Source organism: Pogona vitticeps, chromosome 1 (assembly GCF_051106095.1).
Source record: "Pogona vitticeps strain Pit_001003342236 chromosome 1, PviZW2.1, whole genome shotgun sequence".
Lineage (NCBI taxonomy): Eukaryota > Metazoa > Chordata > Lepidosauria > Squamata > Agamidae > Pogona > Pogona vitticeps.
In genome coordinates this window covers 219,169,022-219,194,058 of record NC_135783.1, presented here as the reverse complement: position 1 = coordinate 219,194,058, position 25,037 = coordinate 219,169,022, and the positions used below count along the sequence as shown (strand labels likewise).

Here is a 25,037-nt window from a genome sequence, read left to right as displayed (position 1 = left end):
TCTGCTTTCTGTACACGGAAAATGCCCCACTTGACAATTACCTTGTTAGACGAGTAAGTCACTTAACAATGAGTATTTTGCAATTACAAAAAGATGTCTGTATGGGTTTTTTTCATTTAACAACGATTGGTTCCCTGCTTCGGGAACCAATTTTTCGCTTAACGACGATCAAAACAGCTGATCGTCAGGTTTTCAAAATGGCCGCCCGCTGTGCAAAATGGCTCCTCGCTGTGTTTTAGGACGGATTCCTTGCATTACAGGCACCAGAAAATGGCCACCCTATGGAGGATCTTCGCTGGATGCTGAGGTATTTCGCCCATTGGAATGCATTGAACCGGTTTTCAATGCATTTCAATGGGTTTTTTTACTTTTGCTTGACGATGATTTCGTTCTACAGCGATTTTTCTGGAACGGATTATCCTCGTCAAGCGAGGCACCACTGTATTATTAGAAAAAATTGCAAACAGTGAGCTGCCACCTGCAGGGATGATTATGAGATGGCAGTGTTTAGGGTGGCATCATTGTTGTCAATTTTGGCGCATTAAGAATTGGCAAAGTAATAGCCGCGATGCGACTAAAGGGCAATGCGACTAAAGGGAGATGCAACTAAAGGGTGATGCAACTAAAGTTGCATTGCAACAACAGGATGAGAAGACAGTGGACAAGATGGTTCTGATTCATATTTGCCAATCCAAGGCTTATCACAGATATATCAGGACACTGATATATCTCACGTCTAGGCAGGTGCCTGGCTCTGCTTTGTCACTGGAGGTTCTGTGGTAATGGCGAGGAGGTGACACATCATGATTACCAGCCACAGTTATGTTCTGGGAAGCTCAATAGGGAGCCAGGTCAGCCTGAGGCTGTAATCTGGGTCTTTCAGCGTGAGCCCAGATAACCTGGAAGGGGATCCAATGAATGCAATGGGACTAAGTTGGCAGAGCTGGTGCATTCGGACTGCATCCCCCAGACGTGTTGCTAACACATTTGGGTGGTAACGATCCAGCCAGACATGAGGAATGGCTTTGATCTTGGACATAATTCATGACCTAAAATGCCTGAGGGTGGCATGTCCTGCTATTGAGCTTTTTATGGTCTACAATCTTCCCACGGCATGTGTGGATGGCAGCGGTGGCTTTGAGCATTTTATAGTCTACAATCATCCCGTGGTGTGCATAGATGGCAGCGAAATGTGTCCAGCAGGTTAACACGGCGCGGAGGCATGTTAAGAGGGAAGCATGCAGAACTGTTTGCAATCGCCTTAGATCAGTGATTGGTCACAAGGAGATCCACATGGATAGGCCTGAGCTCTTTTGGAGTGATGGTGTGGTCTCTGATGGAGGCTTGGATGTCTTTTTTAAAGACATCAAGGGGGGCTTGCTTTTGGAGCTTATGAAGCTAGATGGCGGGCATGGGACTTAGCATTGCTGGTCCCTATGCTGTGGCAGGTAGTATGGCTAGAACAGGTTTTGGTGAGTCCCATCGCAATCACAGGTAATGTATAGCTCATCTGACCTCCCTGGAGAGGACACTCCAGCTTTGCATACAGCGTTGAAACAACATGGGAAGTAGCAGTTACCTGTTATAAGTCTTTGCTTAATCAGCGTAGAGCATGACACCAGGGGCTACTTCTGACGATGGGTGAGGTCATTGCACCCCACTAGGTAGATACCGCCTGCCTTAAGCTGGGTAGCCCCCAGCCAGTAAGGTGCTACCTCGCCACGGTCTGTTAACCTCACGAGGTGCGTGGGGTTTAGGGTGAAACCCAACAAGCAGATTGATAACTGTGCACGATGCAACAATCGTAAGAAAACTCCTGCCCTAAAGCTGGGCACCTGGAATGTATGGACAATGACCCCTGGCTATTCTGATGACCTGCAGGAAATAGACAATGTGTGCAAGACAGCTGTCATCGACATGGAACTGAGTAGACTGCAGATGGACATTGTTGCCCTGCAAGAGACAAGATTGCCAGACTCGGGATCTGTCAAAGAAAAAAACTTCACATTCTTCTGGTAGGGAAAACCATCAAATGAGACCAGGGAATATGGTGTTGGCTTTGCAGTCAGAAATTGTTGAGATCCATTGTTCCACCTACTATGGGGGGTAAAAGAATCCTGTCTCTGCAGCTCCACTCATCAGCGGGACCAGTCACCCTCATTAGCCTATATGCACCAACACTGTCATCCACAACAGAAGTGAAAGACAAATTTTATGACGATCTGGCAGCTACCATCAAAAAAGTCCCCGAGAGAGAGCCACTGTTCATTCTTGGAGACTTTAATGCTAGAGTTGGTACTGACCACAATTCTTGGCCCACTTGTCTAGGCCGTTTTGGCATTGGAAGGATGAATGAAAATGGCGAACGCATGCTCGGGTTTTGCTGTTATTGTGGTCTTTGTGTCACCAACACATTCTTCAATACGAAACTTCAACACAGAGTTTCTTGGAGACATCCAAGATTGACACATTGGCATCAGCTCAATTTGATCCTCACTAGACGTTCTAGCCTTCCTAGCATTACGATCACACACAGTTACCAGAATGCTGATTGCAATCCTGATCACTCCCTAGTGTGCAGTAGAGTAAAATTGCGAACAAAGAGAGTATATCACACGAAAAAGGAAGGAAGACCACGTATTGACATCAGCAAGATTCGCGATCAAAGAAAAGTGGAGAAATTTGCCCAGGCACTTCAGGAAACCCTTCCAGGCCAGGCTGAGGCAAATGCACCTGAACGTTGGGAAGATTTTAAGAATCCTGTCTATAACACTGCCTTGTCCACATTTGGCAAGAAGACCAAAAAGATGGCTGACTGGTTCGAAGCCCATTCAGAGGAGTTAATACCAGCCATCGAGGATAAGAGAAGAGCTCTAGCAGCATACAAAGCCTGTCCTAGCGAGTACAACTTGCAAGCTCTTCGAGCTGCTCATAGCCAAGTCCAACAGACTGCCAGGAGATATTCCAATGATTATTGGCTTCAGCTCTCAGATACAGTTAGCAGCAGACACAGGTAACATCAAGGGAATGTATGATGGGATCAAGCAGGCTTTAGGTCCAGTACAGAAGAAAACTGCTCCCCTGAAGTCTGCTACAGGCATGTTCATCCAGGACCGAACACAGCAGATGGACCGCTGGGTGCAGCACTACTCTGAGCTGTATTCCAGAGAGAATGCAGTAACTGAAGAAGCATTAAATAACATTGAGTGCCTCCCTGTCCTGGAAGAGTTGGACAGTGAACCAACCATAGCAGAAATAAAAGCGGCCTTGGATTCCCTTGCCTCTGGCAAGGCACCTGGAAAGGATAACATCCCTGTTGAAGTGCTGAAGTGCTGCAAAGAACTGTATGAAATCTTTCATCTTTGCTGGAGCGAAGCTAGAGTACCACAGGACATGAAGGATGCAAACATCCTCACATTGTATAAGAACAAAGGAGACAGGGATGACTACAATAACTACCGTGGCATCTCTCTTCTCAGCATTGTAGGGAAGCTGCTTGCCCGTGTTGTGCTGAAGAGGCTCCAGGTGCTTGCAGACAGATTCTATCCAGAATCACAGTGCGGATTTCAAGCAAATAGATCCACCACTGACATGGTATTCTCCCTCAGACAGTTGCAGGAGAAATGCAGGGAACAACAACAGCCACTCTTAGTGACCTTCATAGACCTTACAAAAGCATTTGACTTGGTTAGCAGGGATGGCCTTTTTAAAATACTTCCTAAGGTTGGATGTCCTCCTCGACTCCTTAGCATCATTAAGTCCTTTCATGAGGGAATGAAGGGCACTGCAGTTTTTGATGGCTCAACATCAGACCCCTTTGACATGTGAAGTGGAGTAAAACAAGGCTGTGTCCTCGCACCAACCCTTTTTGGGATCTTTTTTGTTGTCATGCTGAAGCAGGCCTTTGGAACTGCAACCGAAGGTGTCTATCTCCGGACTAGATTAGATGGAAAGCTCTTTAATCTCGCTAGATTGAGAGCAAAGACCAAAGTTCAGCTGAAATGCATGCAGGACTTCCTCTTCGCCGATGATGCAATCATTATTGACCACTCTGCCAAATACCTCCAACAACTCATGAATCGTTTTAGCAAGGCCTCCCAAGATTTAGGATTAACAATCAGCCTGAAGAAAACACAAGTCATGGGCCAGGGTGTGGACTCACCTCCCTCTATTACCATCTCCACGCAAGAATTGGAGGTTGTTCATTAATTTGTGTACCTTGGTTCAACGATCTCTGACACTCTTTCCCTAGATGTCGAGCTGGATAAATGCATTGGCAAAGCAGCTACCATGTTCTCAAGACTCACAAAGAGAGTATGGCTCAATAAGAAGCTGACAGCATACACCAAGATCCAGGTCTATAGAGCCTGTGTCCTGAGCGCACTCCTGTACTGCAGTGAGTCCTGGACCCTTCATGCAGGGCAGGGAGAAAGCTGAACACGTTACATATGCATTGCCTCCAACGCATTTTTTGTATCACCTGCCAGGACAAAGTTCCAAATAGAGTAGTCCTAGATTGAGCTGGAATTTTTAGCATGTATACATTACTGAAACAGCAACGTCTACGTTGGCTCGGGCATGTCGTGAGAATGGCTGATGGTTGGACTCCAAAGGATCTCCTGTATGGAGAATTAGTGCAGGGAAATCGCCCCAGAGGGAGACCACAGCTGCGATACAAGGATATCTGCAAGCAGGATCTGAAGGCCTTGGAAATGGATCTCAACAGATGGGAAACCCTGACATCTGAGCGCTCAGCCTGGAGGCATGTTGTGCATCATGGGCTCTCCCAATTTGAAGAGACCCTTGCCCAGCAGGCTGAGGCAAAGAGGCAGTCACAAAAGCAGCAAAATCAGGGAGCTAGATGGGGTACAGATTGCATTTGTCCTCAGTGTGGAAAGGATTGTCACTCTCAAATTGGCCTTCTCAGCCACACTAGACGCTGTTCCAAATCCGCCATGCAGAGCATGATACCATAGTCTCTCGAGACAGAAGGATGCCTATGGATGGATGAATGACCTCCCAGCGCTGTGGATTGTGCGATGGGGGGAAAGATGTGCTGGGGCCACACCCGGGCCAACAGTCAACAAGGAAAAAGTGGCTTGAGGCCCAGGGGTGGTCAAGTTTGGGCCAGCCGGGTTCTTGCTGTCCTCACGACTGCGAGAACTTGGGGCAAGGGACTCACCCATTTGTTTTGTAAGGGAGAACTCTGTGCTTAAATCTGAATTCCACACTATGGCAGGACCCCTCCCCCTTTTACAGAGGGCAAGAATGATTATTTAATAAAGTGTGGCCCATGTTTATCCCACAATACTTGTCTCACACCATTATTTCAGAGTAAGGGGGCAAAGGGAGAGGAGCAGAGTTTTCTTTGCACTATCCCACTTCAGCAAGGCTGAAGAAGGATAGCATCCTTAGAGCAGGCTTGCAAAATTTGTGACAAGCTACTCACATTCCCCTCCAATGCTCCTTTAAGCCCAAAGCTTGGAGAAGTTACTTCTTTGGTACCACAAATCACTGAATCCCCTCAGCCCCTGGCCATGCGAGATTGGAGATTTTGGGAACTATTTTCCACAAAAGCAAGGTTTCCAAGCTCTGATTAAGCATTTTAACCCCTTATGGTCTAGATAAACATCTGTTTTGGGCAGCTTCTCTGGATACATAGAAGACAGACAAAGACTTCAGTAACCTGGCAGATCACAGTCCATTCCTGGTAGGGTGTCAATGACTCTGTGATTGCAAGTTGAGTAGACCTGCCGTAATGATAGTTCCATCTGTGTTGAAGGATATGTGCATTGGGATGCCCATCACACCTAATGTCAAGAATGCCTAGAAAAAAAATCCAAGAATCATTGAAGAAGATTCCACAAGTGGCTGCTGCTGTAGCTTGTCATACTCCTTGATGTTTGTTCGATAGTCAAGGAATTAGGTACTAGGAAATGCTAGAGATTGCATGGAGGTCCTTTGATTTAGTTACTGATCACAGACAGTAGGTGTTCACCAAAGTGTTATCTTCTGGATATTAGGCTATCATTCTCACTACCCAAATAATTGGCTATGCTGGCTGGGGATGGTGGGAGTTGCAGTCAAATACATCCAGAGGACAGCATGTTCAAGATGCTTGGGCTACCCTAGAGGCTTCAGAGCAGAATCAGAAGACCTTGATGTAGTTCTTAGAAGATGGCTAAATTGCCAAGAGACAGTAGGCTCAGTAACAGAAGGTAAGAGCATGATTATACTGTTTTGATTACTGTTACCGTAAGATACTCATGATGTCGTCATAGATGAGTGCAATTAGTCTTGGTTTCCAAGTCTCTCTAAAATCCTATTGGTGATTTCATCATTATCATCATGATCAACACAGAACTTCAGAGCTGGAAGGCACTTTATATATCATTGAACCCAGCCCTTGTCTAATTTGACAGCCAGATGCCTAAGTCACCGAGCTATTCCTGCATAAGTGAAGTCACTAAGTCACAGTAATGAATTGCCACTAATTAGTGAGATGCCTGTTGTTTTCCTAGTTACATGCCCTTCTTTCATTTGGGCATGTGACCAGGAATGGAATCGGCACGTCCTTAATTAATGGCAACTTGCCACTGCAACTTACAAGATCTTACTTATGAATGCATAAATAGTCAATAGGATTGTGGCTATTGAACATCACTATCTATATGAACAAAAGTGAAGATGGTACAGACATCACATTAGTAGTAATTTATTCTTTGACTGATAATTTAGGGAAGCTAGCCACAGTATGTCTGCAATTTTTGTCTGTCTCCCTCTCCCTCCGCTCCTTTGTACAGTGGCAGCCGGTGACTCCAACTTCAGGGGAGCTACGAATCCAAGTTTTAATTTGCACTTCACAGGTGCTCTCCAAAGTGCTGAATCCTGTTCTCAAAATAGATTGCCCACAATTAGACTTTGTACATTCCACAAAGATGTTGATGTAAAGGACTGGCATTCTGCCTGTGTCCCAATGTGCATGTAACAATAGAATGCACGTGGGTGCTCAGGACATGTCTTCTCTACCACAGCAAAGAAATTATAACCTTCAGTGAGCTTACATCAGCCATGCCCATCCTCTGCCCATTTCCCAATGGGCAGTTGATATTCTGGTAGGAACAAAGCCTATATTTTTTTTTCCTACGCAAAAGGTCCTGGGTTCAATGCCTAGCATCTAAAGGTAGGCCTGGTAAGGGCTCTTCTCTAGAATTCTGGAGATCCACTGCCACTCAATGTCAAGAATACTGGCCTAAGTGTATCAGTGATGTGATATCTGGCAACTGACTATGTTCTCTTCACAGCTATTGAGTAAACTCAGTTCACGTCAGGTGATTTTGAGATCCTCTCTCCCTTAGCACTAAAAGTTTTGAAAAACTTCTGTCAGATCTCTCCAAGTGTGCTGATACTGTCCTTTCCGGGCCCCTCGTTAACTCCTAGTTTTGTATTAAATACTGCCATGACTTGTCAAGTGTGTTTGGTATTAATGTGTGGTCAAAAGGCAGCCTTCCTGCTGTTGTTCACAAAAATTAATCAGCAGATTGTGCTACCAACATTCAGCAGCAACCCAGAAATCCCCATTTAAAGCAAGCCAACAGGGTTTTCAGGAATATGACAAATTTTGGCAGTGAGTTAGCAGTGGGGCTGATGAGGATGGCCCATGGCTAGCCTCCAGGACTGAAACTGGCCTCTAGATATGCTGAAGGTGCCTATCTATGTACAGTGGTGCCTCACACAACAAGTGCCTCACACAACGATGAATTCACACAACGATGCCTTTTTCTGTCAAATTTGCTGCCTCACACAGCGATGTTTCCTATGGGGGATTTTCACACAACGATCTCCCTTTTCGCTCCTGTAAAAGTATCTTACAATGTTTGGAAGCTGTTTTAAATGATTGCAATGGTTAGTCCACCTCCTGAAACCTATGCAAACTGATTTTGGTGTTGTTCTGACACTTCGTTAATTTATGATGATTTTTTGAATTTTCTCCATTGGAAACCATTGGATGGTCTCCCTAATGGTTTCCAATGGAAAAAACAAAAAATCATCATAAATTAACGAAGTGTCAGAACAACACCTAAATCAGTTTGCATAGGTTTCAGGAGGTGGACTAACCATTGCAATCATTTAAAACAGCTTCCAAACATTGTAAGACACTTTTACAGGAGCGAAAAGGGAGATCGGGAAAGAGCTCTTTGATCTCCGTTTGCCTTTTAAAACTCTTACTGGTTTTCAATGCATTCCTATGAGAAATGGTGTTTCACAGAACGATGTTTCACACAACGTTGATTTTTTTGGAACCAATTAACATTGTTGTGTGAGGCACCACTGTATTATAGGGAGTTGTGTTAAAAGGATTTTTGAATATTATTCAACTATAATACTGTTGATGATAGCATACCTCAATAATAGTAAGAATTGCTTCAAGGCTGCGTCTAAGTTACCTGTAGCAGGGGGGGAAACTGCTTGCTAACTTCTGCAATAAATCCATTCCCAAAATCAGCTGAAAACTCACTTACATATTTCATCAACTTTAATGAGTAAAGGGTGAAATGTGTGAACTTCTCAGAGAAATTCAATATTTTATTTTAAACCACTTAAGGATATTCTATGTAGTTACCAGGGTGAAAGCATAGTCTGAACATCTATCCTACTTGACAATACTATTAATTTGTTTAAAAGATTTGGCGCTCTGTGTTTAAGTAACAAACAAATGATAATTATAGTGCTAGGAAAAGACATATACTGATTGTTGTCAGGTTTTTTTTTAAGTATTATTATATGGGCTACCTGGCTTACTGAGAGATGCCCTTTTCACAATATTACCTATTCCAAAGTCCTAGTTAAGCAAAACCATTTTAAAGTGGGGGGACCTCCAAACAAACGAAAAACAAATAAAACCCAGAAACATATGCAGGAAGCAGCCTGTACTTTTTAAGAATATTTTGGTAACAAAGTGGAGCTTGTAAAAGATTTAATTGGTGAAAGTTTTACAGCAAATTAAAGCATATGCAATCTGCAATATGTTTTGGAGATGTTCATATTTAGCACAGGAAAGAGAAGCGCTGTGCAGAGAAGTATTTTGAAGCAGCAAATGGCTACAGGAAACTTTCTCGGGAGGTGGCTGCGTCTGTATTCGCCCTCACCTACCAAAGTGCTTGCCAAGTCCCAAAGGTGGATGCAGCTGGTTGTTCGTCTTCAGGAGAGCAGTGAAAGGGCCCTGTAAGCCAGCAACATATGCTGATGGTTCAGGAGGGTATTTTCACCCTTTTCTCTTCATTCCTCCTCCTCAAGGGCAACTGCTCTCTCTAGAACACTTGTACCTTCCCACGCTAGGGTGGAGATAATTGCTGCAATGGAGCTGTGATTATTAATCCATCTTCCAATGTCAGTTTAAACAGAGGCATGTCTTTAAAAGCAAAGCTGCCTGTGATTCAACTGCCTCCTGACAGTCTGCGTTTAAAACACACACACACACACAAACACAAACACACACACACACACACACACACACACACAAACACACACACACACACAAACACACACACACACACACACACACACACACACCTGCTAGACTAACATTTTCTGGGCTTTTGCCATTTCGAACATTTTAAGACAATTAATTTCTGTCACAAAGTATAGATTGAAAAAAAAAATTGGCTGGAATGGAATGAATCAACCAAGCGCTTCATGGGAGCTCTCAAGAGAAGCCTTCTTTTCAGGAGTTAGACATCCAGGAAAATGTTTTGTTCTTTGCTTCCCAACACAGAGATTAATATCCTGTTTTTTTAAAAAAAAGGGATAAAGAGAAAGAACAGTTACACAGTGTAGCTTTCCGGAGTCTCTCTTACATGATACATGAATGTAAGTATCAACAGCCTAATGAAGGCTGTTGATCATGTTTTGCATCTCTTTTGTCAACATTAAATAATGCAAAAGCAAAAAGTGTGCTGCTTATATCCTGCCCCATAGTGCTTCAAGCACTCTCTGGGCGGTTTACAGGTTAATTATGCCGGCTACACATTGCCCTCCCTGGCAAGGTGGGTATTCATTTTACCGACCTCAGAAGGATAGAAGGCTGAGTCAACCTTGAGCCGCGACCTGGGATTGAACCCCAGGTCGTGAGCACAGCTTTGGCTGCAGTACAGTGGTTTAACCACTGCGCCATGAGGCTCTTCAATGCTTTGCCAGGGCCCGAGTCCACTGCCCCAAACAGTTCTTTGCTGGCTTCTGTCTTAACAAAGGAATAGCAATGGCACAAGGTGAACTATCACACTTGTGGAAAAACAGGTCTGATAATTGCTTTGTGTTTGGATGAGGAGTGGTTAACTGATGAAAAAAAATTAGTAAACCGGGACTTTCCCTTGCTTGATGTCACTTTGTAAATGGCACTGAGCAGAAGAGGGCATCCTGTAGAGGCCATCCTGACTGCTGCTACTGGTGTCCATCAGCATTCAGGCTACCCTTTGCTATGTAAAGCTCGGCATACTTTTTCCTACTAGCAATGCGGGCACAATATCGTGCAGCAATATCAGGCCATTTCCTGGCTTTTTGAATCGTGAGAGCAGAAGCACAATATCCCACATTCAGAAACTGAAGTGTTTTGAAGAAGTGACTCAATCTTGCCACTGTTAACAAGTTGGAAATCAATTAGTTGTCCCTCCTTTTCAAATACTGATAAAAAAGAAACCTACATACAGCGAAATTTAACTTACTTACTTAATTTCGTTCTTTAAAAACCAACTGCCAAAATCTTGATACAGTCTTGCATTCTCACCAGATATGAAAATAAGAAACTGCTTTCTGGCACCCTCTCCAGCACATAGAATAATTAGAATTTATTTGATTTAGTTTCACTGGAATTAAGTACCATTTCCAAGCTAACATATAAACATTTTCTTTTATCCTTGCTGACAGATTCCACTATTCTAATATTCCCTTTATTTTCCAAGCACTGGTACTTATTTCTTCTCCCATGTAAAATTCCCATAACGATTTAAGTGAATCCTCCTGATCTTCTGCTTCCAACAATATTGTATAAATTTTACTTACTATCCCTTTCGTTATCTTATTTTCACTTGTGCTTTCCTTTTTAAAATATAATTTCTTCAAATTTTATAACTTCTCTATAGTTACCATTTCTTTTTACCCAATTTGTTGTCCATTGTTCTAAATCAGGGGTCTCCAAACTTTTCAAAGTGAGGACCACAACATATATGTTCCAGATTTTTGAGGGCCTAAGGAAGACATGCGCCCACCCAATCACACACACGCACTCCCGCCCATCCATCCACATTTACTCCTGCATGCCCACATTCCCTCCCACCTGCCCACCTACACTCTTGCATGCATGCCTATGTGCCCTCATTCCTGCATGCACGCACGCCCCCCCCCACATGCACACATGCACACTGGGATGGATAAAAAGGTAAGGCAGGTCGGATGTGGCCCGTGGCCCATGGTTTGGAGAACCCTGCTCTAAATGAATAATATTATACCAGGATATTTTATCCATTCCTATCATTTATTTTATTTACTTTGTATTTCCTAGTTTTTCCAACCAACCTTTTGTTCTATTAACTTGTCTTTTAATAACTTCTCAATCCATTCTTTCAATTTTTCTGAGAATTAAAATTAAGTGTTATTACAGGGAACATAAAAGATGGGAGATTGGATACTAGGGAGATTGGATACAGCCTCCAGCTGTTTTAAAAGTTGCACCATCTCTTCTTATTCATCCTTGACTTTTTATCTCCATTGCAAAATGTATTAATCATATTTTGCCAGTCCTTCAAGTCTTCTCTTATCTATCAGTAACATCATAAATAAAGCATTTATCTTAGATAAAATCTTCATTTTACATACAGCAATTCTGCCAAACCGTCCAATTTTCCTTAAATCAAACTTCTTCTTTATACCTTGTTTTAATATTTTAAAGTTATCTTCTTTTAATCTTTATAATTTAGCTAAATATTTATACCTAAATACTTTATTGAGTTTTGAATATTAATATCCATTTCTCTCTTGATTTTTCTTTTTCCTCTTTATCATAGTTAAATACCAACATTTCTGATTTACAGTTGTGCCCCGCTGGACGATTACCCAGCTCTACAACGAATCCACATTACATTGATGTTTTTGCGATCACTTTTGCGATCGCAAAACGATGGTTTAAATGGGGGAATTTCGTTTAGCGATGATCGGTTCCCTGCTTCGGGAACCGATTTTCACTTTACGACGATCAGCAAACAGCTGATCGTCGGGTTTCAAAATAGCCACTGGCTGAAGAAAATGGCCCCCACTGTTTTCTAGGACGGATTCCTCACTTTACAGGCACCGAAAATAGTCGCTGTATGGAGGATCTTCGCTGGATGAGCAGGTATTCAGCCCATTGGAACGCATTGAACGGTTTTCAATGTGTTTTTCGTTTCGTTTGACGATGTTTTCGCTCCACAGTGATTTTGCTGAAACAAATTAACATCGTCAAGCGAGGCACCACTGTATATGCATTTCTGTTATTTCTATGCCACCTTTCTCTCCAAAAGGACCCAAGGCAGCTCACCCTGTGCTAGTGGCAAACCAGACCACCAAAATATCTGGAGCCTTATCTCCCCACTTTGTTTCAAGGCCTCCAGAACTCCTGGCAGAAAGTGCAATATTAAACTGCCCCGTTTACTGCTGAGGGCTCCATTTTCTTGGAATGCATCCTACGCATGAAGAGGGGCATGTAAATGGTCACTGGGAGATTAGGATCAGGTGCTGTAAATATGAAGTAGCTGCTTCGTTGTTTCTGCTCCAGTTTGGGAGGTTTAAACTGAAGACCCATGGGATGGTTACCTGATTGAGCCATATGTTGGTGGTCATGATCTGCTCACGTCCATTCTAGGGCAGAAGAAAAAGAAAGATTGCTATTGAACTTATCGATAAGACACATCCCAAAGAAATCATATATGAATCAGTTCAATGGTTTTTGCACCAATGCACCGTTGTTCTTGTTTGCTGGTGATTCCCTTGGTGGGGTATAAATGCAGCTGCAACAGATGAAGTATAAAACCCTTGGTTCCCTGACCCCAGTTGTGTTATCCAACGAAAGGTCTTGGGTCTTCTCTGGTAGGCCCAGTCTAACCCCCACCCCCGCCAGGTTAGAATACTTCACCTGATATTGGTATCATGCCTCCATATCTTGTTCACAGGAGCTATGACTTCTGGCAACGGGTGATTTCCTTGTGGGGGAGTATAAAGGCAACTATAACAAAGGCAGTAAAATAGATTTGTCTTCCTCACCGCACTTGTTTTGTGGGACAAAAGGTCTTGGATCTTTTCCTCTTTTTTGTTTTTAGAAGTTGTTGCCACGCTGTTTTCCGTGATGACCAATCCAAGAAACGAACAGCTGCAGCTGCAAAATTTTGAATCTACTTGCCAATGGAACTCCTGGTAGGCCCTGTCTAACCCCCTGGGAAAGCCGCCTCCACCTCTGGAGGACTCCCCGGCCTTACCTGCCGCCTATTTTAGTCCCCAAACTGTTAGAATACTTTGCCTGATGTTGGTATCATTTGAGCTGCCTCAAAGGACTCTGGGAATTGCAGCCCTACCTCAAGCCCAGAGAAAAAAATTGTGGGCAGTCAGGGAACTTCTTTACTCCTGCGGCGCAGGAGGAGGAAGGAGAGGCAAGGCGGCTCTGAATCGTTCACCATTATTCTTGTCTCCTGATGATTCCCTTGGTGGGGTTTAAACACAGCTGCAACAGATGAAGTATAAAACCCTTGGTTCCCTGACCCCCGTTGTTTTATCCGACGAAAGGTCTTGGGTCTTCTCTGGTAGGCCCATAAGCTCCCTCCCCGGGAAAGCTGCCTCCGCCTCCAGAGGCTCTTGCCTTTCCATTGGACTATTTCAGCAACGTGGAGAGGGGGATTTGCTGCTTGAGTAACAGCCTATCCTCCATGTTATTTTAACCAGGTTTCGTACCCTGGAGAGGACACTCCAGCTTCACATACAGCATCAAAACACTAGACGCTGTTCCAAGTCCATACAGAGCACATTACCATAGTCTCTCGAGACTGAAGGATGCCTATGAAGGATGTTAATTTCCCAAATTTTTTAAAATGTAGTTTTACCCTTTCCATAAACCTAATTGGGTTTTCTTTCGTTGTAAAGGTATTGCAAATAAACTAATTTTAACTCTGTTTTTACTACCAGTAAAAGAGTCAAAGAGTGTCATAGTGCTCTGAGAGCTTAGTTCATGAACTGACACAATGATGTGGTAATAAAGCGGCTTCTTATTTATCTATGTAACATAGTCTGTCTTTATTTTACTTTCCCTTCAATTGCTGCCCTTTGGCTTTGTGAAGAAGTGGGATGGAAATATAAAGGGAGAATTAGGGCACTGAGTAGATACTAAACTTAGGATCCAAATGGATATATTGCTGATGGAAGGCAGATCCAGAAAGAGACAATACTCCCTCCCCTGTGTAGCCTCCCTGTGTTGTTGATATCTTCTCCCTAAGTTTGAGAAGTCCTTCAGAATAGAATTTTGGGTGATGCAAGGGGGGAGGGTGAAGGTAGAAGAACATCTTGTTCCAGGTATGGAACGGCTGCATGGGGAGGGACATCATTTCTTGGTTCTGCTATCAGAGCTTCCTCTGCCAATAGATGTGTCCAATAGATGCTGGCATTCGCTGGTTTGTCCAAACAGGTCCACAAATGATCTGCAAGTTAAAAACTAGAAAGAGGCAACTTTTGTCTAACTTTATAGCTGCTGGGGTTGATTTTCTGCCTTGTGCATCAAAATGATGGCCCTTACTGTGGCTAGCCAATAATGCTTCCACCAATGGTCTAAGTCCTTGTTAATTGTATATGGTTTGGATTCAGGAAACTGAAAACGCTTCTGGTTGACTATTTACTTAGCTATTGTGGCCTGCAGATAATAGATAGGATAGTTCATAGATGAGCACTGCTGCAATCCTGAATTGTCCAACAGTGTACAATGCAGCACTTGGGGCATTTGTTCCAACTGCACATCTTCAGAGGACAAAAGAACACCAAGTGAAGTGAAACATAAGATTACCTTGTCAATCTGTTATTCATGACTTGTTAATTAGACCCACCTATCTTGTCTGAAACAACATGAGCAAATCACTGCCTAGTTTTGCTTATATGAATGAACCATGAGGGTGCTGAGCTCTTAAAACCTGCAGTTTATCAAGTTAATACAGAGAGACTACTAAGACGCTATGGAGAAATTTCTGTTTCAGAAATCCATACAGTGATGGACATTTTGAAAACTAGAAGGTCTAGCAAGTAACTTTGTTTCTTTATAAGTCCAGCAAAATAACCTTCTAGAAATTAAAATCTGAAATTTGATGGGAGCCTTTAATACTGGGGGTAGGAGAGAAAGAATAAGAGAGAGAGAGAGAGAGAGAGAGAGAGAGAGAGAGAGAGAGAATCTTTTCTTATTAAAATGCAACATATATGGTAAAGCACTGCAGTAGGTGCCACCACAACTGCTAGCTTCATACTAGCAATTATGCTAATTTCTGTTCAGGACTTCTGGTCCATTTGCTATTTATAGTAGCGCATACCTTAGGGAAAGTCTGCAACCCTCTGCCTGTTTCCTGAAAGGTTTTTGGTTTTCATCTTCAAGGATTTGTCTAGAGTCTGACCTCTCCTTTCAGGGCAGTGTTTTACTTAGTGTTTAACTCATGTACTTAGTCAGCTAAATAGGTGCCAAATATTGTTCTCTTGCAGGAAGCTCTTCCCGGAATTCCACAGCACACCAAAGAGACATTCAGTGGGAAAATGAAAATAAGGTCAACTTTCCCTCAGGAGTGCAGAGTACAAGAAATATGCAAAATTGCCTGAGATTTCCTTCCCAGAAGACATGAAGCCACACAAGCAGCCCCGTTAAATTCAAATGTGTTTGAAGCCACAGTAATGTTACCACTTCTCCTGTCCCTGATACAAAAATGTTGTAATTGAGAGCAAAAACTCCTTGATTTCTAGAAAGACTGTTCCAGGATCACAATCCGTATCAGCACAACAGAAGAATAGTAGTGTGTTTCAACTTAATCGTAATTAAATTGATTTTTGAGTTCACTAACAGTCAACTGAACTGTTAAACCATTTTCTACCCATTTTCCATCTCTGATCCAATCAGTTTTAATAGTGGTAAGTAATAACAGTAAATAATAACAACCACATGATAGTATGTTATGTTAGACATATGACATGAACAAACCCTCACTAGGTATTATCCTATCACTGATTCAATAACTGGCTTTTAAGTAGAGAGGCTGTCTTCTAGAAGTGCATTGTTGACTTAAAAAAACCAAACATTTCTAACCAGTGTTGGTTAATGCCATTTTATTTGGCTGGGAAACATGCCAGAGAAGAAACCTTGTCAGAACAGTCCCTCCTTACCATTTTTCCATGACAACAGGGAATGCGTTGCTTTCGAATAGGCCAATGGACCTTTTCACCCCTGTCTCACTGAAGTTTCCAGATACCATGAATCATACTTTTCAATAGCTAAAACACTACAAGAAAGAAATAAAATGAAACCTGGAATGATTCTCAGAAACAACTACAGGAAATTAATAAATTATGCCTTTACCTTTCAGGTTTGAAAACTTCACAATCCAACTCTCTGAAGGTTTACTCAGAGCTACTTCCCACTGAGATCAGAGGGGGTCACTCCAAAGTAAATATAGATAGATGTGGGCGTGATCCAGCCATAATGGGACCTGTAAGTCCTATTCGCTTCAAGTGAAAAGTTTAAAAGTTACTTTTAAAAGTTGAGCTGTTCTCATTGACACGAGGCATTATTATTTTTGAGGGCTCCAAATCCCAGAGGTTTCCATTCCCACACTTCCATTGTGTGGGGGCTGGGAGGCTTCATGGCCGAGATTGACTGAGCTCTGGCCTAGCTGCCCGTTACAAAACAAAGTTGCCCTGACAATGTCATCAGCCTTAAATGACAATAGCTGTGTGAACAGGATTTCAGCCACAGCCTCCTAGCCATTATGCCTTACCATCTCTGTATAGTGGCACCTCATAGGCAGGGCTAGAGAGCCCTCTTTGATTTTTAAGGCTTCATGTCACAACCAAGTACTAGCTCTTGTTAAAAGATAACAGAATAAAAAAAAATCCTCTGAAAGATTGAAGAGCAATAAGATGTGAAAAGTTATTTAAAAGTCTTTCGGGAAACTAAAAATGTGATTTTAAGGCCTCCCGAGATTACACTTATTTCATTATAAAGTGTTTCTATTATCACTTCCATTTTTATTCCAGGGAGATTTCCGCCAGCTTACAAAATACATTACAGTGACTTCAAGAGATGGCGGTGTGGATTTGGCCTTTCCTCACAACTTTCATTGATGTTAATTGGAATCCCTCTTATGCACCTCAAGCAGAATTCAGGCTTTGGTTTCTGCCTTTTTCTGTAAGCAAGTGTGCCGTGTCAATCTAGGGAGATCTATGCAAATCTCAGTCCCCCAAAGTGACTGCTTTAACCTCTCATTAGCTTAGAAGGGTCCTACGGCAAGTGGGACATGGCACCCTCTGAGAAGAAGAATAAGTTGGGAAGCTGTTTCCTTCCCCTCCCCCACCCTCCTCATGAACCCCCCTCCACCACTCACATTTTCTCTATTTCCTTCACTGAATCAAGCACATACACTTATGCTGAAACAACCACTAGATCCCATGTGAGATGCAGTTTCAATTTTACGGTAAATTTCCTGTTTTATGGATTCCTTTCTAAAAAAAGCTCCTTGTGGTATTCTTGGGAGAACACTAACTTTTCTTAAAGCATACAAACCTTCTGCCCTTTTCTCAGCAAGCTGAGTGTCAGTTTTTTTTTAAAAAAAATAGATTTCCCTACCTCATTCTTTCTCTTTTTCCCTCCCCTTCAAAAGAACAAGTAATTCTTACTTCTTCTCTCTGTGTAGTGATTATTTACATTTTCTGAAAAGGATTTCCTCTTAAAAATTTGAGAGGGATCCATCCCTTGACATGCTTAGAACAGACACACTGAAATTAACAGCACGGCCTAACCACAACTTATTTAAGATCAATTGATTTCAGTGGGTCTGCTCTAAGTGTGATTGAAGCTGGAGCCCATCACTGTCCATTACTTAACACACTGAACTACATGGCATTTATATTATCCATACCAGAGCTTGGACGTGTTATGTTTTGGACTACGGCTCTCAGAAATTCCTAGGTGGAAGGGCTAACATAGATACCTGAGGGCTGTAGTTAAAAAGAACGTGGCGGAATCTGGGAACATTTTTCAACTTTTCCTTCCCATGATGGCATGTTCTGATCAGGTCCAAGAAACACAGTTGCCAGCCAGCCTCTTCCCCAGCAGTGACAGGGAAGGGCTGCAAGCTAATGGCAGAACATACGTTTTCTGTGTGGAAGGTCCTGGATCCAGTCCTTGCCATCTCTGACCACAGCTGGGAACCATAATTGTCTGAGACAATGTAGAATGGTGACCAATCAAGACAGAGCAGGATGAGGTGACTTCTGGAGGTTTGGAGGCCACACATACCCTTGACCACCTTACCCACAAAGAAATTTTTGTAAAAGTTTAGAAATTGCCACTAGTGTGGACCCAGATATTGGAAGTTTGCACCTGCTCTTGCACCCCAATTCCATTTCTCTCTCTTTTTTTTAAATTGGAGAAAGCCCTTGTGCCATCTAGTGGCAATTTTTAAACTTTTACAAATATTTCTTTGTGGGTAAGGTGGCCAAGGGTGCTAAGGTGCCCCCAAAGATGTCAAATTGATCCCTATCTCCCTAGAAGGTGCAAGAGAAATGCTTGAGTCATTTTTATTTTTCAGATTGGGGTGTAAGAGGCTGGCAGGAAGGAATGGTAGGTGTGCTCTCATTTGGACCCTTGCCGCCCCCCCCCCACAGAACCCATGGACTACACCTTGCCCACCCAGGATCTAGACAACATGCACACCAGTCATTTAACCTGTGACAAGGCAACGTCCTATTTGATCAAACGATGCATTCTGTGACATCAACCTGCTCAGAACCATTCTGCTCCACCTACTGCTGCTTGAAGAGATGGATGTGGGCAATGTATAAGCCAAGGCTTCCAAAGTATGGCTTAGCTTTGCCTGCTTCTCCGGAGACATGCGAGATCTCCTTTTACGTCTCGCGAGAGTAGTCTTAGAAGAGGCGGGAATGTTAGGCTATTTAAAGGCTGTTCCCCCCTCTTCACTCCCTCTTGCTTGTTGGCATCCCACCCAGCTGCCCTATATTCTAATGTGAGTTTACCAGGTTGCCTTTGGGGCCGGATAGGAATTTTTGACCCGTCTCCTGTTTGGATCTTGGCGGCGGGGATTTTTTTTGCCTATCCCACAGTAGATAAGGAGTGCTGGCCATTTGGAGGTGGAATTTGGTCGCACTGGCGGTTAGTGCAGATTAAGCAGGTATTTTAAAAGAAATAATTTTTCCCAAAGCTACCAGTTTGGACTACAACTCCCAGAATGATCCAGCTACCGTGGTCAATGGCCACTGAGTTATAGTCCAGAAAGTAATTTTTCTGGTCTCCAATCTTTTTCCCCAAGTTGGAAGGGCTGGAGACATGAATCACTTGCAGCATCTTATCCCTGCAGCATTTCCTCCAACAATGTGGATGCAACTTGTTACAGTTTGAGGGTCAAAACAGATACAAGTGGCACATCACTAAAAAGGTGCTCCCTCAAGTTTATTCATTCTAATACTTCTTAAAATGTAAATTGAATCACTTCCCCTCCCCCCTCATGACTGATCAACAGGAACTACGCAGAGGTTTAATTTGGAAGGATAAGAACTCAAAGTTGACAGTATAAAGAATAACATGTTTGAGCAGAAAACATTTTAGTACCTTCTAAATACAGAACCAAGTAAGAAGGTGCAGTGGCCCCTGATCTTGTGCCTGACTAAAAATGAGTGGATAGATACCAACCTGCTTGGTAACATTCCAAACTGACCTTTGACTGGATTTTCTACATGTCTCAATCTTCATTAAAAAAAATCATTCCCATGAATGAGGGAAATGCAAACACCTATGTTCTAGAGTGTAGATGGGGCAGAGGCCACAGAGTACCTCAGTTGTGCAGACAGCAGGATTCCATTTGTGCTGATGGGCCATCTTTGAGTAGTTGCACAAAGGCCAGCAAGCAAGTAGGATTTGCACCATGACAACAAAGAAGAAAAAGGGCGAACCAAGGGAAGAAGGATGAACACATTAATTCTGATGTAGCTAATGCAGAAAATCAAATTCATATACAGCCCTCCCCCCCCCCCACACAATAGCCTAGTAGTAAACTAACTAAGCTATATAAGAAAGAAAAAGGGAATTATAGAATGTCAATCCCAGCTGGCGACAATGACACTTCACCCTGCAGTGACATGAAATGACTTGCAGAGCAGCTACATGGAGATACAGAGGGGCTTCAGTATGAGCCCTTTCTAACACCTCAGTGGTTGGCCCGCCCAGGGGAGACCCTAGGCTTTACTGAGGTGATCAGCTGCCACTCATCTTCTCCATTGGCAACCACCATTTGGTCTTCTCAATGATTGTTTTCTCACTTAAAAACGCTTTCTTAAAAACTTTTAAATCTTATTACTGCTGGATGGAACAGAAAGTATCTATGGAAGGGTTGCTCTATCCTGTGGGTGTTGGGGAATCAGAGATTCTGAGCTCTGATGCATGATTAGGCCGGAATTGTATAAATACCATCGGTTTAATCCATTTTCAACACTCACTCCAAGACAGTGTATGTCCCTAGAAAGTGCAGTACTGTAATGTATGTTTTGGCCCTTAGCTTAACAATGTAAGTGTATATTTTGTAAATTTGGGGGTGGGGTCATTTACCTGATGTAATGGCTAGGTTTTATGTTGTTCAGGTTGCATTAATGGTGTGGCATAGTATTTTTGTATTCAGGAAGGAAATGAAGTTACTTGGTGAAAATCCCTACATATGTTCAGTCTTTTCAATGTGTGCTATAAATGTTAAAGCTTTGGGAGTATTAAATTACATGAGTACATGAACTACAGAGAGTCCTCTTTGAGGGTTTCTTTTTGAAAACAAAATTACTAATAAATATCTAGTCTGGCACAACTGCCTCCTTACACTAAAGTGCCACTGGTGCCACATAATCTGTTCAAATACGGTGAGAGGCATTGATATAAAGCAAGTAAATGAGCCACAGTTTCAGGCTAGTTAGGAAGAATTGCATATATATTGAGATGATGGCAAGGGCATTACCAATAAGGCCTTCCTACTATAATACCCACCCACACCTTTGGTTCAGTGGTTCCATTCATGTCAAGGGAGCGCCTCACACTGCCTCTAGAGAACACTTGAGCATTGTAACAGTCTAGCATTCATTGGGACACCTCATATATGGGGCCACCTCATATATATATATATGTCCATGAATGGAACCACTGAACCAAAGGTGTGGGTGGGTATTATAGTAGGAAGGCCTTATTGGTAATGCCCTTGCCATCATCTCAATGGACAAACAATTAGTGTGTGGGGGAAAAGAATAAAGTGTGGTACCATTAATGTGGGGGAGTCAGAGCCGGATCAAACCACGCTGAAACCTCAGGACATCCTGAGTCGGGAAGACTATGACATTAACTGCCACCTCACTCAGGCTCCTTTGGTCCCTCTGAATGTAACTATCATCCTCACTGTAGCTAAGAGGCAAATGGGTGGTTCCCCCCACCCCCCAGGAACAGCATATGGTGGATAGATAATCATATCTTGTAATGGAAATGTAAGGGTTCACTATAGTCCCCATAGCCATTCCCCCCCCCCAATAACCAAGGAGTCCAAAAATGCTGGATTGGTCAGTATTACCAAGTGAAGAGCAGACCTTTTGTAAATCTAACAGGTCTAGCTTAAGACATTTTGGTGCCTGAAGTCCTGCTCAGATGCTGTCCCTCCCCACCAGGGACAACATTTGCAGTAGCCTTGATAGGTCATATTAAGACTGCTTCCTGTCTTCAGTTTTTCCCCTGTTACGTGACACTGCTATCTGAATTACACTGCTTGGTAGGCTGATGTGCCGTGATGGAATGAGTCATGTTCATGGACAGAAGATTGACCCCTGCTGGGTAAGAACAGGCATTATTACAGTTAATGAATGCCTCAATTTTTATAACAGATGCTTCTAGTTTTCCTTCAGTCCATCCATCACGTGCCTCTGAAAATTCTCATGAAATTCCATTGCAAGGAAAAATGGATGGTGGCAGTAGCAGTGCAGCCATGTAACTGCTTTGTGGCGTGCTCGCAAAGTGGAAATATAGCTTTGTTTTTATTCCCAAAGTATTGCTCTGCTTGTAAAAGTTAGCCATAATTACTTCTGAAAGACTGGCCAGCTCCAAAGCATCTCTACTACACTTCCAGACTTGCTCATATTTATACTTTCACTTCCCTTTCCTCCTCCCAAAAAACTGTTTAAGCTGATTATGACTGGCTCGGGGTCATCCAGGGACCGAAGATTTGAACCAAAGTCTCCTGAGTCCTGGGGGATACCCAGTGTGGTAGAGTGGATATAGTGATGGACTAGGCCTCAGGCGTAGAGATGGGGACAAAGAGCCAACAGGGTGGGGGAATCACTACAAGTTTGATGACCCGTGAACCATGAATTGCCCCCTAGTGGCCCAACGAAACACGAATCAATTCATTGGTTTGTTGGGTCATTTTTTTAAGACAGCCTGTGGGGCTATCTAAACAAAAATAAAAGCTCCACCCCCTGCAGCCTGCCTGCACCCCCTTCCCACTGCCGCTTATCTTTCTAGCTGCCTCCTCCTGCTCCACGGCATCGTCCACAGAAACAGAAGCTTGACTGCTGGAACTGTGGTTTTTTCCCTTTTCCCTTTTGCAAAGAACAGTAGGGATGGCTCCCCTTTTGGCAAGCCTAACTGAGATTATTCCCTCTGCTGTCATTGCACAGACAGAGGGGGTGGGGGATCACTTCAGTCAGGCTTCCCTCCTCTTCCTATGCCCACCCTGGCATAGGAAGAGAAGGGAGACTCAAGTGATCTCCCAGCCCCTGTCTTTACAAAGGCAACAGGGCTGGGGGAATCGCTTGGGTCTCCCTTCCCTCCTCTTCCTACGCCCGCCCTGGCATAGGAAGAGAAAGGAAGCCTGATAGACGAAGGGACAAATATGAAAGGGTTATATTCGTTGTGTCATATTCATCAGGGTCTCTGGACCTCAAGAATATGAAGCAATGCAAATCTGATGAATCAGCAATATTAGTTGAATATCGCGATTCATTTTTATATTTATCCTCATGTCTACTCAGGAGGTCTGGGTTTGAATTCCTGCTCAGCCATGAAAGCTCACTGGGGGTGTGGAACTGGTAAAACCACTTCCTAAGTATCTCACTTACCGTATTTTTCGCTCCATAAGACGCACCGGACGTTAAGACGCACTTAATTTTTAAATACTGAAAATTAAAATAAAATTAAAATATATAAACAGAGCAAGTCCCACACTGGGACTGCCAAAAAAAAAATCACCAAAAAACAAAGCAACATAGAAACATACCCCCCAGCCCAAACCTACCCTCCAAAACCCACCCAGAACATTTTTAAAAAGTAAAAAGCAGCAACTAATTTTTAAATACCAAAAAATAAAGTAAAAATAAATAAACAGAGCAAGTCCCATGCTGGGACTTCAAAAAAAGTACCAAACCACAAATCAACATAGAAACATACCCCCCAGCTCAAACCTACCCTCCAAAACCCACCCAGAACATTTTTAAAAAGTAAAAAGCAGCAACTAATTTTTAAATACCAAAAAATAAAGTAAAAATAAATAAACAGAGCAAGTCCCATGCTGGGACTGCAAAAAAAGTACCAAAACACAAAGCAACATAGAAACATACCCCCCAGCCCAAATCTACCCTCCAAAACCCACCCAGAACATTTTTAAAAAGTAAAAAGCAGCAACTAATTTTTAAATACCAAAAAATAAAGTAAAAATAAATAAACAGAGCAAGTCCCATGCTGGGACTGCAAAAACAGTACCAAACCACAAAGCAACATAGAAACATACCCCCAGCCCAAATCTACCCTACAAAACCCACCCAGAACATTTTTTAAAAAAGTAAAAAGCAGCACCTTACCAGTGGAAAGCCTCCTGGAGGTCCTCAGAAGCCAGCGATGGTGGTGGTGGAGGACCCCCACGGGGCCTGCTGAGGCCTCCGGAGGCCATGGAAGCCAGCGATGGTGCCTGGGCGAGGCCCCCACGGGGTCTGCTGAGGCCTCCGGAGGCCTCGGAAGCCAGCGATGGGGCCTGCTGAGGCCTCCGGAGGCCTCGGAAGCCAGCGATGGTGCCTGGGGGAGGCCCCCATGGGGCCTGCTGAGGCCTCCGGAGGCCTCGGAAGCCAGCGATGGTGCCGGGGGGAAGCCCCCACGGGGCCTGCTGAGGCCTCCGGAGGCCTCGGAAGCCAGCGATGGTGCCGGGGGGAGGCCCCCACGGGGCCTGCTGAGGCCTCCGGAGGCCTCGGAAGCCAGCGATGGGGCCTGCTGAGGCCTCCGGAGGCCTCGGAAGCCAGCGATGGTGCCTGGGGGAGGCCCCCATGGGGCCTGCTGAGGCCTCCGGAGGCCTCGGAAGCCAGCGATGGTGCCGGGGGGAAGCCCCCACGGGGCCTGCTGAGGCCTCCGGAGGCCTCGGAAGCCAGCGATGGTGCCGGGGGGAGGCCCCCACGGGGCCTGCTGAGGCCTCCGGAGGCCTCGGAAGCCAGCGATGGGGCCTGCTGAGGCCTCCGGAGGCCTCGGAAGCCAGCGATGGTGCCGGGGGGAGGCCCCCACGGGGCCTGCTGAGGCCTCCGGAGGCCTCGGAAGCCAGCGATGGTGGCGTGGAGGGGACAGTATTTGCTCCATAAGACGCATACACTTCTCCCCCCACTTGTTTTGAGAGGAAAAGTGTGTCTTATGGTGCAAAAAATACGGTACCTTATAAATCGGTTCTTACTTGACAGCACACAACAACTCTTGATTTCTAGTCCGGCTC

At 43.8% G+C, this 25,037-nt stretch overlaps 1 long non-coding RNA gene across 1 annotated transcript; it reads right to left on the bottom strand.

Annotated features, from left to right (window-relative positions):
• Nucleotides 1–8,370: 8,370 nt before the first annotated feature.
• On the bottom strand, nt 8,371–13,516 carry LOC144583313 (uncharacterized). Its single transcript, XR_013537035.1, has 2 exons — nt 12,844–13,516; nt 8,371–9,786 (listed from the first exon to the last, which is right to left on the bottom strand). It is a non-coding gene; the product is annotated as an uncharacterized LOC144583313 (long non-coding RNA).
• Nucleotides 13,517–25,037: the final 11,521 nt, after the last annotated feature.